The following is a 17424-nucleotide window of genomic DNA, read 5'->3' on the forward strand; positions in this document are numbered from 1 at the left end:
TCTGGGTGCCTTCCGGCCAGGGCACTGGATTTAGTGTGCCAACGGCCAGAAAGTTTGTGAGACACTGCTATAAACCATGCTTAAAGTTAGATGTGGATTATGGATTAATGCTTACACCTTGGAACCCTGGCTAAAATTTAGGTGCTCAAAAAAATATATGGCAGTTCTACATATTTCTCACTCCAGAACGAACTTTATAACAAAAAGCAGTAATATAAGTCCTGGATGTATAGTGGTATATTGAATTATTCCTTAAATATATACAGAAGCCTCAGCCCCCACCACTCCACCGCTATAATACTTTCTTGCAGCGAGAAGAATTATGTGGTGCTCATCATTGGCTTCCCCATCAAGTTCGTGTTTATGTTAAATAAATAACTTATTAAATATTTTATGGTATATAAACCTCTAATATTTCATTTTATATGAGTTTTGGCACTTATCTTTATATCCGCTTAACTCGGAAACTATGACCCGACATGTTTCGCACTCCCGTGCTTTATCAAGGGTCTCCCTAAAAATAGAAAAGAAAATGTTCTAAGTACGTTTGGGGATGTTTGGTAATGGACTTAGAACATTTTGTCTTCTATTTTTTAGGGAGCCCCTTTATAAAGCACGGGAGTGCGAAACATGTCGGGTCATAGTTTCCGAGCTAGGCGGATATAAAGATAAGTGCCAAAACTCATATAAAATGAAATATTAGAGGTTTATATACCATAAAATATTTAAAAATATTTAATAAGTTATTTATTTAACATAAACATGAACTTGATGGGGAAGCCAATGATGAGCACCACATAATTCTTCCCGCTGCAAGAAAGTATTATAGTGGTGGGGCTGAGGCTTCTGTATATATTTAAGGAAGAATTCAATATACCACTATACATCCAGGACTTATATTACTAAAATTTAGGTGCTGCCATTTGCACCAGTGAAAATGTAGTACAAATACCCATGCCTAAATTTAGGCACAGAGGCCTTGGTTCTATAAAAAGTGTCTGCTGTTAGGTGCCTAAATTGGTGCACCTAGCCAACCTAGGTGCCTAACTTCATATTTTGATTGGTTCAAGTCGGTTCTGTTAATTGAACAGCACCATTAAAAACCAATTAAACAGCGATTTAAAAAAATATATATAACACCTTCCCCCTTTTACACAACCACAATAGCAGTTTATAGTGCAGGCTGGCGCACTGAATGCTCTGTGCTGCTCCTAACACTCATAGGAACTCTATGAGCATCCGGAGCAGCGCCGGTCTGTGCTAAAAAATTCTATGGCGGTTTTGTAAAAGGGGGGAAGTTTTAGGTAGGCATCTAACTCGGTAGACACCATGTAGATGCCTACACCAAGGCACCTACTTGTGCCTATCCAAAATGTAAGCGTGTTCAGGTGTTTGAAAGAGTTAGGTGCCATTATTTTAGGCCAATAAAGCCCTAGTGATGTCTGACTCCATTTAGACGCCACTAGGGGTGATTCTATAAATGGCACCTAACTTTGAATGGCATGTGGTGGGTGCTATTTTCAATAGCAACTAATGAGTTAGGCACCATTTATAGAATCAGGACCAGAGGCCTTAATTCTGCAGTTATGCTTGTAATTAAAATGAATACCTCCGATCAACCTATGACCCTGTTTCTGTGCCGCCCTTCTTGACTTGCGTATAGATGCACATAACTCTTTTTGTGCTTTTTATACAATTAGGTCTAAGTAGTTTTAACTAACATATTATTTAAAAAATTACTTAATACAGACTGTGCAATAAATTGTTCTTGAAGTACTAAATTTACTTTCCAAAAACTGCATCTTCGGTATGTATACAACGTGACTGTTTTTTTCACTGCTCAGTGTTATCTGTTGCTCAATTTGTTGACATGTTCCAGGACTAAAGAGTGAAACAGGATTAGAATGTGTTTTGTTTCATCTCCTAGCTGAAGATTTCTGGGGAAAAAGAGAAATCCCAATCATTATCAAATGATGTCACTGTCTGATGTTATCATTTATAGAGAGAACAAAGTCTGAGGGTCATTCTTCATTCTCTCTGAATCTGAAGTAGCTGAGGGTATGAAAAATCAATTTGGATCACAAACCTAGCTGGACATCACTGATAAGGATGTACCTACCAACTCTTTTCAATTCTGGTGGTTCCGGTCTTATTTCATGCCTGGACTTGCCATCCTGATTTCCCTAAGAACAAGAATTACATGAATTTAGGCTGCATAAAGCCAGGATTTATTCAGTCTGTCCAGGAAAAGTATATGGAGAGAGCCAGGAGCCCTAGCTACAGGACAGCCAATATACCACCTCAACCAGTATCTTGCTATACTGAAGGTCTCTTAGTTATCCATCTGATCTGTTAAGGAGACAAATCCTCTACAGTAAATTTGAACATTTCTGTTGGAAAGTTAAGTCATCTGTTGGTATTCAATCTTACTTTATTTAGCTTGGGCCTTTCCAGTGGTTTTTCAACATGAGTTACATTCAGGTATAGTAGGCATTTCCCTGTTCCCAAAAGACCAGCTATCTGTGCATGAGGCTATCTATAAAGAGAAAATTAGGAACATTTATAGTGGCAGCAGCCACTTAAGCTCTTTCGCTGAGACTGGGCCAGTGGGAACTTGGAAACTGCTGTATCCACTCCTGGGATTGAGATGTAAGGGAGACCCTGGGCGTAGTTGTGTATTTCCAGCCAAGTAAACAGGGCCACCTGTCATCTATACAAGTCCCTGGGACAGCTGCAGAACCTGGAAAGAAATAATAATAATAATCCACTTGCAGCAACAGATTGCAAGGGACCATCAAACATTCAACCAGGACCAAACCACCAAGAGCAGTGTTTCTCAACTCGGTCCTGGAGTACCCCCTTGCCAGTCAGTTTTTTTGGGCTATCCAAATTGAATTTGCATAAACTTGATTTGCATACACTGCCTCCATTATATTCAAATTTCTTTCATGCATATTCATTGTGGCTACCTTGAAAGCCTGACTGGCAAAGGGGGTGCTCCAGGACCGAACCCTGTGTCTCAACCCCCTAGTTTCCTTGCAACATCTATCAACAGGGACTGTAAGTGTTAACCTTCTTTGCAACATATTTATACTAGTTGCAACACTGTTGCTAAGCAAAGTTTGGGAGATAATATTAACATATCCTGCCAAAGAGAAAGGATCTGAAAGGAGATGAGGGGAATTGGGAAGTATTGCTTGCTGAACTGCCTCTGCTGTTACATTGTTTCAGTTATTTGCCCAAAGTGACTCTTAAATAAAGTGGTCTGACTTATTGACTGTGTGAAGAGTGCAGTACCTATATAGCCTCTTAGTATTTGTCGGTCCTGGCCCTTGTGCAAGACCAATAAATTTGTTATATAAGCAGTCCACTTACAGTCTCCAACATATACAAGGGACCCACCCCTTACCCTACAATGCACCAGGCTGAATTTGTTGGGCAATTTTAGGCTCTGGGAAGACCTTTTAACTAAATTCCTTATTAGTTGCCTTTGAGCTCCAACATGATAATTCTCAGCCACTACTGAGTGGTGTTTACATAAAGCACTAGGTTATAAACTTTGCATGTGTGCCTGAGTTTTAACTATAGTATATGATAAGTGGGGTTGTGGAGAATTTAAAATATTAGGACTAGAAAAAAAAAATCAATAATATAGTAGAATATCCTTCCATTTTTCCATGTAGGTTATTGGGGAAATCTATGCTTTTTTGTTTTATTAAATTATCATTAGGTGGGTGGGTGGGAGAAATCGGTTGGTTATGTATATTTGTAAGTTAAATGTGCTTATATTGACTTATTTTATGTGATATATTTATGTTTTGCACTACTGAAGTTTGGAAAATCGATAATAATAAAAAAATAATATAGTAAAATAATAAATGACAGCAGATAAAGGCCAAAATGGCCCATCCAGTATGCTCAGTAGTGATCTGCCAACTTTGGGTAGAGGCACATAAAAATTGCCGCATGGCGCCCAACATCCAGTCTTCATTCTTCCATTTTACTCACCTAATTTACTAAGGGACAAGCTGTGCTGGAGATTTTTAGTGTGAGCTGGTGCAATAAATGCTCCAACGCTTATAGAATTCCTAAGAGCATAGGAGCGTTTACCTCAAGGGCCAATGGTAAAAAATTCTACTGCAGTTTGGTAAAAGGAGCCCTAAGGTAGTGCCTTTGAGGGTTGTAACTGCTATTCCCTCTGCTTTCTCATAGATCTTTGCTGCTGGCTGGAGACATTGAGAGGGAAAGCTCTTCTTTTTTGCATTGCATGTGCAATGGAATAAAATGAAACCAGGGGTAAATAATGTACCTTGAAAGAGTTTTCACTTCTTCAGTCAACCACTGAGCACATTTTGGTTAAGACTCAAGTGTAGGGTCTCTTTAAGATATGAGAAGAGGTTGGCTCTTCCTGACTTTTTGGGGGTCTGAGATTGAGAATTCATTTAAATGGGAGAGGTTAATCCCTGCCACCAAAATACAATGACCACACTATGGGCTACTTTTAAAAGCTGTACTACTGATTAGCAGTGTGCTGTATGCAAAAAATGGACTTCTTTGCATTCATCACACCACTAATTAGTAGCAAAGCTTTGTAAAAGGAGCCCTGTGTCTCTTTAAAATATCTATATCTATATAGATAGATAGATAGATATAAAGGAGACTTACAAAACCACATAAGAAATAATAATAATCATACAACTTATAACAAACAACAAAAAAATGTGATAGCAGTAAAAATTGCCAGCTGGCAGAATATAAAAACAGTAACTCTTAAACATAAATCAACAACTGAAATATATATATATATATATATATTTAAATCTTGTAACAATGATTTTTTTCCCTTCTCCGCCCCAATACCTTCTTTATGCTTGTTCTCGTTTGAATGTAGCTTTCCTGTCGCATATTGTAGTTCTTTTCCCTTTCTTTGATTTTGGAAGCATACGCTGCTTTGACCTGCCAGTTAGAAAAAGCGATATAACAAAACCCGACTAAACATACGAGAAATGAGAATTACATTGCTTCTGAAAAGATGGATAAAGTAGTCAGAAGCGTAATAACTTGAGCTGTCTATTCCCAAGAGTAGGCCTTAGAATTGGTACACTGCCAGGACTCAGGTCATGTATGAAGCAGAGTAATTAGCATGTACCTTGGGCATGGGACTGCTGTTGGCCTGGAATTTGTGACTACCAGTTGAAGTGCTGCAGGTGAGAAGTTGGAGGATGAGGGATGGAAGAGCCAAGCTTGCATGAGAGAGATGCAAAACAGGGCAGAATGATGTGGAATCTTCTGCAGAGAGTTAAGGAGGGTGAAGAGGAGCTAGGAGGGGAACAGGTCTTGGGTTTAGGTGGACATACCGTATTTCCCCGCATATAGGCTGCCCCAGTGTATAGGCCACAAAAAAATGCCTATACATGTTTTAAAACTCTTAGACAAACCACCCCATGATACAAGCCATGGTTTATCTAAGAGTTTTCAAACCACATGGGGGTGGCCTATACATCCATACCCTCCCTGTATACATCCCCCCCCCCCCCCCCCCGGTAAATACCCTACCTCCGTTGGCTGCCTCCTGCAATGTCGCAGCCGTGGTGCAGAGCAGGAGCAATGTTTTCAGCGCTCAGCCCACCCCGCACTGCTTCCTCAATGCCTGCATCAAGAGAACTGACGCAGGCATTGAGGAAGCAGTGTAGGGCGGACTGGATGCTAAAAAGATTGCTCCTGCCCTGCACTGTAGCCGCAACATTGCAGGAGGCAGCGAGGGAGCTACATTATTTAAAAAGGTACGGGGGGATCTACTAATGGAGCGGCTTATCTACGATGTCGTTAGATAGGCTGTACCATATAAGGAAGCCACACCCACTATTTGGACTGCAAAACCCATATATAGGCTGCGGCCTTTATAGGAGGAAATACAGTAATAGCAAACCCACTTTGTTTTATTTTATTTAAAACTTGCCTTTCCCAAGGCAGCTCACAATTTAAACATACACAATAAAAAAAATACATATAAAACACAAACAAATAAGCGACCAGCGCTTACACCATTACAAATGCTTTATTGCCCATATTTCATGTTACAAAATAGATGTCTCTTCAATAACTTCTTAAAAACATCAGAATCACAGTGCTTTCTAATGTACAAAGGATGCCGATTCCATTCCTGGGGGCCCCTGCAGGAAACATAGTTACACGTGAGGAATTCAGTCTCAATTCCCCTCTGGGTGGCACAAACAAGTCACCATGCTTTTGGATTCAGGACTCACTATGGTGAGGGCAGGTGTTTGCTGTAGTTTGGAAGGTGTATTTTTATCTTTGGTTAGTTAGTTTTTGGTTTGAGACCTTATCTAACGGCCACATTGTTTAGGGGTGGTGTTACAGTCAATCATTTTGTCCATTTTTGATTATTGCAGTCTGTTGTTCTTGGGAGTAACAGAATCAGTTTTGAGGCGCTTCAAGTGGCCCAAAATTCAGTGGTGCGCTCAATGTTTAAATTGGATAGATGTGAGCATGTAACATAATATTTTATAAAGTTGAAGGTAAAGGATAAGATACAGTGCAAGCTACTGGTGAATGTTTTTATGTGCTTATAGAAGTTGGCCCCTAAACACCTGATCCAGAGCATTTTGCCGCATGAGCCGGCTCAACTGCTCTGCTCAATTGAGCATTGTGATCCGTCTGTGCGGGAGTTAAGTCTTACCTCTTCACAAAACAGTGTCTTTCACTGCATTGGCTCCTGGGAGTGGAACAACCTTCCAGGTTACATTCACCAGCAGCAAAATGTACAGAACTTTAGGAAACTGCTGAAAAGACATCTGTTCTGTGAAATGAAATATAGGGTCTGAGTTTGGCTGAGGGAGAAGGAGTGATGTATCTTGAGTGCTGGTCACGGAGGCGTTCGATGGTCTGGTTTGTTTTATTTGGTTTAATGATGTCTGTTATTGAGGCATCTTGTATGATTTATGGAATCAGTGCACTTTCTGTGCTCCTGCCTCGCTGGACAGCTGCCTTCTGATCTCTTCTGGCAGTGGCAGAGTGGCGCACAAGGTAGGTACGAGCTTTTTACATGTCTGCCTAGTCCCGCACCGCAACATGAATGTCTGCCGTCAGTTCTCATGGGACTCGCAAGACCTGACGTCAGCCATTCAGGGAGCAGCGCATCTTATGGAGAAAAAAATATGGTAAATCTGCTAGTGAGGTGATGTAAAATCAAGTGAAAGTACCTCAGCTGTGAAATATTATTCCAATTTATGATGCAAAATTAGACTATTGGCTACAAATTCTCCCCTTCTTTGTTCCATTTGCTCTGCTCTGAACATTTAAATATGGGGAGGAAAGTTATGTTTATGAGATGCCTTGTTTTGTTTTCTTCTTAGCTCTCAAGAGAAAGCAAAGGAGGCAATTAGTGGGGAGTTTGGCACCTCCGATTATGTAGAAAGGTTGACTCCTATGAACCAGGTTGAACTTCCTTGATTCATGCTGAATTTCTTTTTATACATCGATTTTGAAAAATAAGAATTGAAAGGAGCTGGAAAGGGATCACACCAGGAGGGTAGAAGTCCAGGAAAATGCAGAGATTAGATGTGACAAAATAGCATACATTTTTCAAAACTAATTACCCATATTCTAATCATTTTCAAGAAATAACACTTTAAAAAAAAGTGTCTATTGAGAAGGCTCAGTTTCTCCACACATGAAGGATGACATGTAAATAGGTTAAAGGGTGACCAATGAAAATAGTATAGCAGACTTCTAGTTTGCTGAATCCATGAGCAAATATACTCTCCTTCACTCTTAAGGTTAAAATTAAGTTTTCTCTCTAGTTAGGATTGTGAAAAATTGTAAGAGGACTTTGTGAGACTGGGAGACTAGGCATCAAAATAGCAGATAATGCTTGTAGTAATCCCTAAACCTGACAGAGATGACACTTTAGTTAAAAACTTTCGCCCCATCTCTCTCCTCAATTTAGACTACAAGATAATGGCAAAATTACTTGCATTAAGACTTACCAAAATAATCCCACTGCTTATACATAAAGATCAAACAGGGTTCATTAAACAAAGATATATAGGAGACAACCTGCGCCTATTTCACTATATTAACGCTCATGCTAAAACAATGTCAGACCCTGTAATAGGCCTAGCTATTGATGCTGAAAAAGCCTTTGACCGAGTGGAGTGGCCTTTCCTTTTCCGTGTCCTGAAGTGGTATAATTTTGGCCCATTTTTTACAAACTGGATAAAAACGCTATATCATCAACCCACAGCTCGTATTAGGATTAACAACTCTTTATCCAATAAATTTCCCCTCCATAGAGGTACTCGACAAGGCTGTCCTCTCTCACCATTGCTATTTAATTTAGTGTTAGAGCCACTCCTTTCAGCTATATGACAAAGTCCCTCAATTAAAGGTATTCCCTCCTCTGATCGAGATTTCAAATTAGCAGCTTATGCTGATGATGTTTTACTTTTTCTGAGAGACCCTTTACTCTCCCTTCCCAATCTTATTCATATTATCACTCAATACTCCCTCCTTTCCGGATACTCTGTTAATTGGGAGAAATCAGAGATCTTCCCTTTAAATGATAATATACTTCCATCAGATTTGGCTCATTTTCCTTTCTCATGGTCACATGAAGCTGTGAAATACTTGGGGATTTTAATACATAAAGATTCGGTTCATGCTCAAGATCTTAATATATCTAAAGTCAAAAATCTAGTTCTAAACACTACATCTCGATGGACTCCACTCTTTCTATCCTGGTGGGGTAGAATTGCATCCATCAAAATGACTCTGGCCCCTCAAATTAATTATATCCTTTCTATGCTCCCTCTGTTATGCCGGAAATCATTATTTCATTGGCTAAATATGAAAATATCTGAATTCATTTGGAACAAGAAAAAACCTCGAATTGCTCTCGCCAAACTGAAAGCCTCTAAGATCAACGGTGGTCTCAACTTTCCTGATTTCTATCACTATTATATTGCTTCATTAGCCAAATATGGAGCTTACTGGCTCACTAACTCCTCCACTCAAAATCTTCCCACTCAAGATCTTCCTGCCTGGTTTGAAATGGAATGTTTTTTATGTACGCCTTTACACATCTCATGCTTACTAACGGTGTCAATACCAAGGCACTTAAAGAGATACTCTTTATTGGGTGCAACGCAGTATGCTCTTTATCTTATAGATACATTGACTGAAATCTCAGTTAAGGTTAGTCCACTCATGTCCCTTTGGAACAATCCCAAAATTCAAAATCACGACAAATCTCTATCATGGAAAAGGTGGCAGCGGGCAGGTATATGGTTTGTCCATCAATTGTCTACCCTCAATTCGTTAATTCCATTCGATATACTGTGCTCTACATACTCGCTGCCTCCTTCTACTTATTCACAATGGCGTTCTCTCACTGGAGTGTTGCCGTCTTTACATATACGATTTGACTATATGACTTCCAAAAATACTATTTACAACTGGTCTTCTCTGTCTCTATTAAAAGGCAAGGCGATATCATCCTTCTACAATATTTTAAGAGATCACTCCTTCACTTTTTCACCTCACTCTATGAAGCACTGGGACGCTATACTTACCACTCCGCTTTCTGACATTGATTGGGAGCTTTTCTGGTCATCAACAAATCGCCCGCTTTTATCTTCTAGAGTATCACAATCAATGTACTTCCTTATGTGGCAGGCAATATGGACCCCACTTCGCATGTGGAAAGCTAACTTAAAGCAAGACTCTGTTTGCTGGAACTGTTTGAAAGAGGAAGGAACTCTTGATCATATGTTATTTCATTGTACTCTAGTCCGCTCTTTTTGGACCTACGTCTGGAACACCATACAATCTATTACTAACTGCTCAGAAGAAATCTCTATAGACATTGTAATCCTTCGCTCTCAACACCCATGTTTCACACAATCAAATTGTCCACCTAAACTCATTGATACCATGTTGGTGACTGCCCTCATGCACATTCTAAAAAATTGGAAATCACCCTCGCTATTAGATTATACCTTTTGGTGGAACTCTATGAGTATGTATCATAGATTTGAATCCTACGCATATGAGAAGAGAGTTACATTCCGAACCTGCATGAACTTGAAATACAACAAATCTCCATGGTCATTCTTAGATTCCTATGTACGCTCATCTTCTTAGACACTCCTGTTATCCTTTTCTTCTCCTCTCTTCTCTCTTTCATTTTTCTTTCCTTTTTCTTTACTGCTCTCTCTCATCTTTATCTTATATATCCCTTACATACATTTTTAATAATTGGAGCCTTTGCTCCTATACAGTTAAACATAGATTTATATATTTTATATACAGAAAGCTTTATTTTGTTTCTATGTACTTTAAATGATTCTTGTATCCTTTAAAATACTTAATAAAAATTATTGAACTTAAAAAAAAAAAAAAAGATAATGCTTAATGCGAGCTAGTGCAAAGTAATACATGTGGGAAAGAGAAACCCGAATTATAGCTATGTGATGCTAGGTTCTATGTTGGGAATCATTGCCCAGGAAACGGATCTAGGTGTCATTGTTAAGGATACATTGAAACCCTCAATGTGCGGTAGCGGCTAAGAAAGCAAATAGAATGTTAGGAATTATCAAGAAAGGGATGGAAAATAAAGATGGAAATGTTATAATGCCCATTTATTATTCTATTGTATGGCCACACCTTGAATACTGTGTGCAATTCTGGTTGCTGTATCTCAAAAAAGATACTGCGGAATTAGAAAAGCTACAGAGGTGTGCAATGGATAAAAGAGATGGAATGACTTCTCTATTTGGAAAGACTAAAGTGGCTAGAGCTCCTCAGCTTGGAAAAGCAACGGCTCAGGGGTGACATGATAGAGGTCTATAAAATATGGAGTGGAGTGGAAAGGGTAGGCGTGAATTTCTTGTTTACTCTTTTCAAAACTATTAGGACTAGGGGCATGTGATGAAGCTACTAAGTAGTGAATTTAAAACAAACTGGAGAAAATATTTCTTCACACAACATGTAATTAAACTCTGAAATTTGTTTCTGGAGAATGTGATGAAATCAGTTAGCTTAACAGAGTTTTTTAAAAGTTTGGATAATTTCCTAAGAAAAGTCCATAGACATTATTGAGATGGCTTGGGCAAATCCACTGCTTATTCCTAGGATAAGCAGCATAAAATCTGTTTTACTACTTGGGATCTTGCTAGGGACTTTGGACCTGGGTTAGCCACTGTTGGAAACAGGATACTGGACTTGATGGACCCTCGATCAGTCCCAGTATGGCAATTCTTATGTTCTTCTATGAGCCAAGTATAGGACATAAAAATACCTTTACTCGGTCAGACCAGTGGTCCATCAAGCCCAGTAGCCTGTACTCATGGTGGCCAATCCAGGTCACAATTACCTGACAAAAACCCAAAGAGTAGCAACATTTCATGTTACCAATCCAGGGCAAGCAGTGGCTTCCCCCATGTCTTTCTCAATAACAGACTATGGACTGTTCCTCCAGGAAATTGTCCAAACCTTTCTTAAAACCAGCTATGCTATCCATTCTTACCACAACCTCTGGCAATGCATTCAAGAGCCTAATTATTCTCTGAGTAAAAAAAATTTCCTCTGAGTGTCTCCTAGTCTTCATAATGCTTGACGGAATGAAAAATTGATCCACTTGTACCCATTTTACTTCACTCAGGATTTTGTAGACTTCAATCATATCTTCCCTCAGCCGTCTCTTTTCCAAGCTGAAGAGCCCTAATCTTTTTAGTCTTTCTTCATATGAGAAGAGTTCCATCCACTTTATCATCTCTTTTTTGAACCTTTTCTAGTGCTGCTATATCTTTCTTGAGATAAGGAGAGCAGAATTGAATGCAGTATTCCAGGTGAGGTTGCACCATGGAGCGATATAACATTCTTAGTCTTGTTAAGCATCCCTTTTTAAATAATTCCTAACATTTATTTATTTATTTATTTTTATTTATTTATTCAATTTTCTATACTGTTCACCCAGGGGAGCTCAGAAAGGTTTACATGCATTTATTCAGGTACTCAAGCAGTTTTCTGTTTGCTTTTTTGGCTACCACTGTACATTGGGTGGAAGGTTTCATCATATTGTCTACAATGACACCCAGATCTTTTTCTTGGACATTAGTCCTCAAGGTGGAGCCTAGCATATGATAACTGTGATTTGAGTTATTCTTTCCAATGTGCATCACTTTTGCATTTGTCCACACTAAATTTCATCTGCCACTTGGATGCCCAGTTTTCCAATTTCCTAAGGTCTGCTTGCAAATTTTCACAATCTGCAGGCATTTTAACAGCTTTGAACAATTTAGTATCATTTTCAAATTTAATCACCTTATTTGTCGTTCCAATTTCCAGATCATTTATAAATAAATTAAATAGCACCAGTCCCATTACAGATTCCTGTGGCACTCCACTGTTTACTCTCCTCCATTGAAAAAAAATGACCATTTAACCCTACCCGCTGTTTTCTATTTGATAACCAATTGCTAATCCACAACCGAACTATGCAGTGGCGTACCTAGGGTATGTGGCACCCGGAGCCCATCATTTTTTGATGCCCCCCCAATGTAAAAAAATATTTTTTGTAATAACCATGAAAAATAAATGGTCATAATAGAAACAGGCACTGAAAATTTTATTTTATTGAACCTCATATATGTAACCATTAATCCAAACATAACATAAATTATGTCTGAATTGTCATGACATCAGAAGTACATATGGAGTAGTTGCAGGTGATGCTTGGGACAGTTCTGATTGTGTTAGTTCGGTTTTATGTGTTTTTTGAATAGAAGGGTTTTTATTTCTTTTTTGAAGGTTTTGTAGTTTGTGGTCGAGGTCAATAGGTTGTAGAGTTGGGGGTCGAGTGTTAGGAGGTTGTCGAACAGTTTTTTTTTCTTTTGACGATTTTGGTTGGAGGGTGTGTGAATGGTGCATGAGTTCTCCTATGTCTGGTTGAAGTGGATTTATTTAGCTGAAGAAATTAGTAAACCCCCCCCCCCATTCCACACACATTAATTCTCTTCAATTTTTGTTCCCATTCTAAAAAACACTGATAAGTTCCCAGAAAAAAAATACATTAAAATAAGAAGTGAAAACAAAGGCCCCTACAGATGAGAACATAACATAAGAATAGCCTAACTGGGTCAGACCAATGGTCCATCATGCCCAGTAGCCCATTCTCATGGTAACTAATCCAGGTCACTAGTACCTGGTCAAAACCCAAAGAGTAGCAACATTCCATGCCACTGATCCAGGGCAAGCAGACACTTCCCCCATGTCTTAATAACAGACTATGGACTTTTCCTCCAGGAATTTGTCCAAACCTTTCTTAAAATCAGCAATGCTATCTGCTTTTACCATAATTTCTGTCCACTTCATTTTTAAGCTTAGATCTTTCCTTCCAAACAGAGACCTTCCTAGATGTCAAATACAGAAAGAACAAGGTAACTTCACAAGGATTTAGCTGTGCAGGAAATGTGAATCTCCTCATACACCCACCATATAGTGCAAAAATGTGCAAAGGTCTGGTTTTTTCTTTCAATCACTACATAGCCTAATGCCACACAAGCAGCGCTGTTACAAACATATTCTGAAGGTCATGCTAAGGTTAACAAAGTTTCCTTCCTTGGACCACAAGGAGATACTGACAAACCACTGGAAGAGATCCCAAAACAATTACCCAGGCACAACACCCAAAGATCCACTCAGTGTGTGAACCAGTTGAGTTGAGTGGAGTGGACTAACCGGGGGGTGGAAATGGGTCCAGAGTTTGTTCAGCAGAATTTCCCAGACCACCTCTTCCTCTCAACACATTGACATGTTGCTGCCACCATCACCACCATTAGGAACACCTCACCGGTTAGGCCAGCAATGCTTATAAACATTATTATATTTTCTTATAAAGCACATATTTTAACTGAACTCTCTGACATCCTCAGCCTTGCCATTCACAAAAATAGAAGGAAGAAAAGTTCCCGTTTCCTGCTGTCTCATGTCCCCGGCCTATACAATATTTTTCTTCTGCAGACCCTTCAAAAGTCTGACCAAATCCTCGTTTCACTTGCATTATAAAGTACTGAGGATGCCATCTCTCCCCAATCCCAGGTCCTAAAGTCTAAGACAGTAGTGCAAACTAGTGCTGCCCGATTCAAGAAAAAAAAAAATTGATTCGATTCAGCCTATTGAAATGGTTTTTCGATTCAACTTTCCTGCCCAATTGGGTGTTTGTTTTTTTTCAAACATCCTGGTGGGTTTATTTTATAGCTTTTTCACCCCCCTTTGGCTTCTCCTAACCACACTGGCGCTGTGGTGTAAATAAAATAAAGAAACAAAAAGGACTTTTCCTCTCTGTTAAATCCTAGCTCACGTTTGCGGTCTAACACCAGCTCTGGCAGGATACACATTTCAAATCTGACATATTATAATCACAAAACAGAAAATAAAATTAGTTTTTTTACCTTTTGTTGTCTGGTTATTTTTCAAATCTTGTTGGTCCAAGGCTCTGGTTGTCTTCTGATAACTTGCTTGCCAGGGTCTCCTTCTTCCTTCTTTCTGCATGCTAACCATCCATCTGCCATCTCTGTCCTCCCCGTTTCCCTTCCCTCCCCAGGAGATCTGGCATCTATCCTTTTTTTGTCTCCCTCCACAGATCCATCCTTTCATCCAGCATCTCTCCCTCCTTCCCCACCACCCCAGGGTCCACCATCTCTCCCTTTCTTTTCCCAACTACCCTCCTATCCAGTATCTCTATCCCCCCCTCCACACCATCCCTTGTGTCCAACTTCTCTCCCTTTCTGTTCCTTCCCTCTCTAAAAACCATGGTTCATCATCCCTCTCCCTCTTCTCTATTTTCAGACCCATTATTTCTTCCCACCCAAAGTCCGGCATATGCGCGTCTCTTTGAACCCCCCCCCCATTCCCTCCGTGTATTTCTACACCAGGGCCCCCCTCCCTGAAGGCCTGTCCCCCCTTAAAGGTCTGCATCCCACCCCTGAAGGCCTGCACTCCCCCCCCGAAGGCCTGTACCCCCTGAAGGCCTGCACCCCCCCAAAGGCCTGCACCCTCCTTGAAGGCCTGCCTGCCTGTCCCCCCCTTGAAGGCCTGCCTGCCTGTCTGCTTGATCCCCTTGAAGGCCTATCTCCCCCGTGAAGGCCTGCACCCACGAAGGCCTGTCCCCCCCCTTGAAGGCCTGCCTGTCCCCCCCTTGAAGGCCTGTCCCTCCCTTGAAAGCCTGCCTGCCTGTCCCCCCCCCTTGAAGGCCTGTCCCCCCCTTGAAGGCCTGCCTGCCTGTCTGTCACCCCCCTCCCCCTTGAAGGCCTGCCTGCCTGCCCTCCCCACCCCGAAGGACCGCTCGCCCCCTGGCCTCCCTGCACCACCTATGAAGCAGCCCGCAGTGGGATCGCGATGTCAGCGATCCCTGCGCTGCTTCGGAGCTGCTTCCTCCGCCGTGGTCCCGCCCCTCCTCTGATGTCAGAGGAGGGACGGGACCGCGGCGCAGGAAGCAGCTCCGAAGCAGCTCAGGGATCGCTGACATCGCGATCCCGTTGCGGGCTGCTTCATAGGTGGTGCAGGCAGGCCAGGGGGGCGAGCAGTCCTTCGGGGTGGGGAGGGCAGGCAGGCAGGCCTTCAAGGGGGAGGGGGGTGACAGACAGGCAGGCAGGCCTTCAAGGGGGGGGACAGGCCTTCAAGGGGGGGACCTGCAAAGGAAGTAGCAGTATTAGACCCACTGGGAAACAGCGATCATAACATGATCCAGTGCAGACTAGAACTGGGATCATCCAGGGTGAAAAGAACCACAACAACAGCGCTCAACTTCAGAAAAGGGAACTATGATTCAATGAGGAAAATGGTGGGGAAGAAACTCAACGGCAGCACAAGGAAGATAGAGTCCGTAGAAAGCGCCTGGACCCTGCTCAAGCGTACGGTGCACGAAGCACAGAACCTGTACGTCCCCAGGTTCAGAAAAGTGCAAGAAAAATCGAATAAAGAACCCAGCATGGATAACGGCTGCTGTAAAAAAGTCGATCAGTGACAAGAAAGCATCGTTCAAAAAATGGAAACAGGACCAAACGCAGGCCAACCAAAAGGAACACAAGGAAAGCCAGAAGGAGTGCCACCGAGTGGTTAGGAGAGCAAAGAGGGAATATGAAGAGAGACTAGCGGGAGAGGCAAAAAATTTCAAATCATTCTTCAGGTACGTAAAGGGAAAGCAACCAGCGAGGGAGGAAGTGGGGCCCTTGGATGATGGGGATAGAAAGGGAGTAGTGAGGGAGGAAAAAGAAATAGCTGACAAGTTAAATGACTTCTTTACGTCGATCTTCACGAGGGAGGACACATCCAACATTCCGGAACCAGAGGAAATAGAAAATGGAGATCAAGATAGCAAGCTGGTCCAACTAGAGGTGAGCCAGGAGGATGTCCTCAGGCAGATAGACAAGCTAAAGAGCAACAAGTCGCCAGATCCGGACGGCATTCACCCAAGGGTGCTCAAGGAATTAAGGAATGAAATAGCAGAGACACTTCAGCAAATATGCAACCTATCCCTAAAAACTGGAGAGATCCCGGAGGCCTGGAAAATAGCTAATGTCACGCCCATCTTCAAGAAGGGTTCAAGGGGCGACCAGGGAAACTATAGGCCGGTGAGCCTCACATCGGTCCCGGGAAAAATGAAGGAGGCGCTGATTAAGGACAGCATCTGTGATCATATCGAAAAAAATGGACAGCTAAGGTCGAGCCAGCATGGGTTCTGCAAGGGTAGGTCGTGCCTCAGAAACTTGTTGTACTTCTTTGAGGGGGTAAATAGCAAGGTGGACAAAGGTGAACCCATAGACATAATTTACCTAGACTTCCAGAAAGCCTTCGATAAGGTACCACATGAGCGGTTGCTCAGGAAGCTATGGAATCACGGGGTGCGAGGGGAGGTCCACCGATGGATCAAAAACTGACTGGCAGACAGGAAGCAGAGGGTTGGTGTAAAGGGCCACTACTCGGACTGGCAAGGGGTCACGAGCGGGGTTCCTCAAGGGTCAGTGCTGGGACCGCTCCTGTTTAACATATTCATTGACGACCTGGAGGCGGGAACAAAATTCGCAGATGACACCAAACTATTCAGCAAGGTTGAAACCACGGTAGATTGCGAGGATCTCCAAAGGGATCTTACGACACTGGAAGAATGGGCGAAAAAGTGGCAAATGAGCTTCAACGTAGGGAAATGCAAGGTCATGCATATAGGGAGAAGGAACCCGATGTTCACTTACAAAATGGGGGGATCAATGCTAGGGGTCAGTAAGCTGGAAAGAGACCTGGGAGTGATGGTAGACACGACATTGAAGGCGTCGGCACAGTGTGCCACAGCCTCGAGGAAAGCAAACCAAATGTTAGGTATCATTAAGAAGGGTATCTCGACCA

The 17424-nt window shown here is 41.6% G+C and overlaps 1 protein-coding gene across 5 annotated transcripts in view; it reads left to right on the forward strand.

Moving 5' to 3' along the window:
- The window catches only part of KIRREL3 (kirre like nephrin family adhesion molecule 3), a 1600598-nt gene that overhangs the window by 546092 nt on the left and 1037082 nt on the right, over positions 1-17424 (forward strand). The gene's annotated exons all lie outside the window — the stretch shown is intronic.

Source organism: Geotrypetes seraphini, chromosome 13 (genome assembly GCF_902459505.1).
Source record: "Geotrypetes seraphini chromosome 13, aGeoSer1.1, whole genome shotgun sequence".
Taxonomy (NCBI): Eukaryota; Metazoa; Chordata; class Amphibia; order Gymnophiona; family Dermophiidae; genus Geotrypetes; species Geotrypetes seraphini.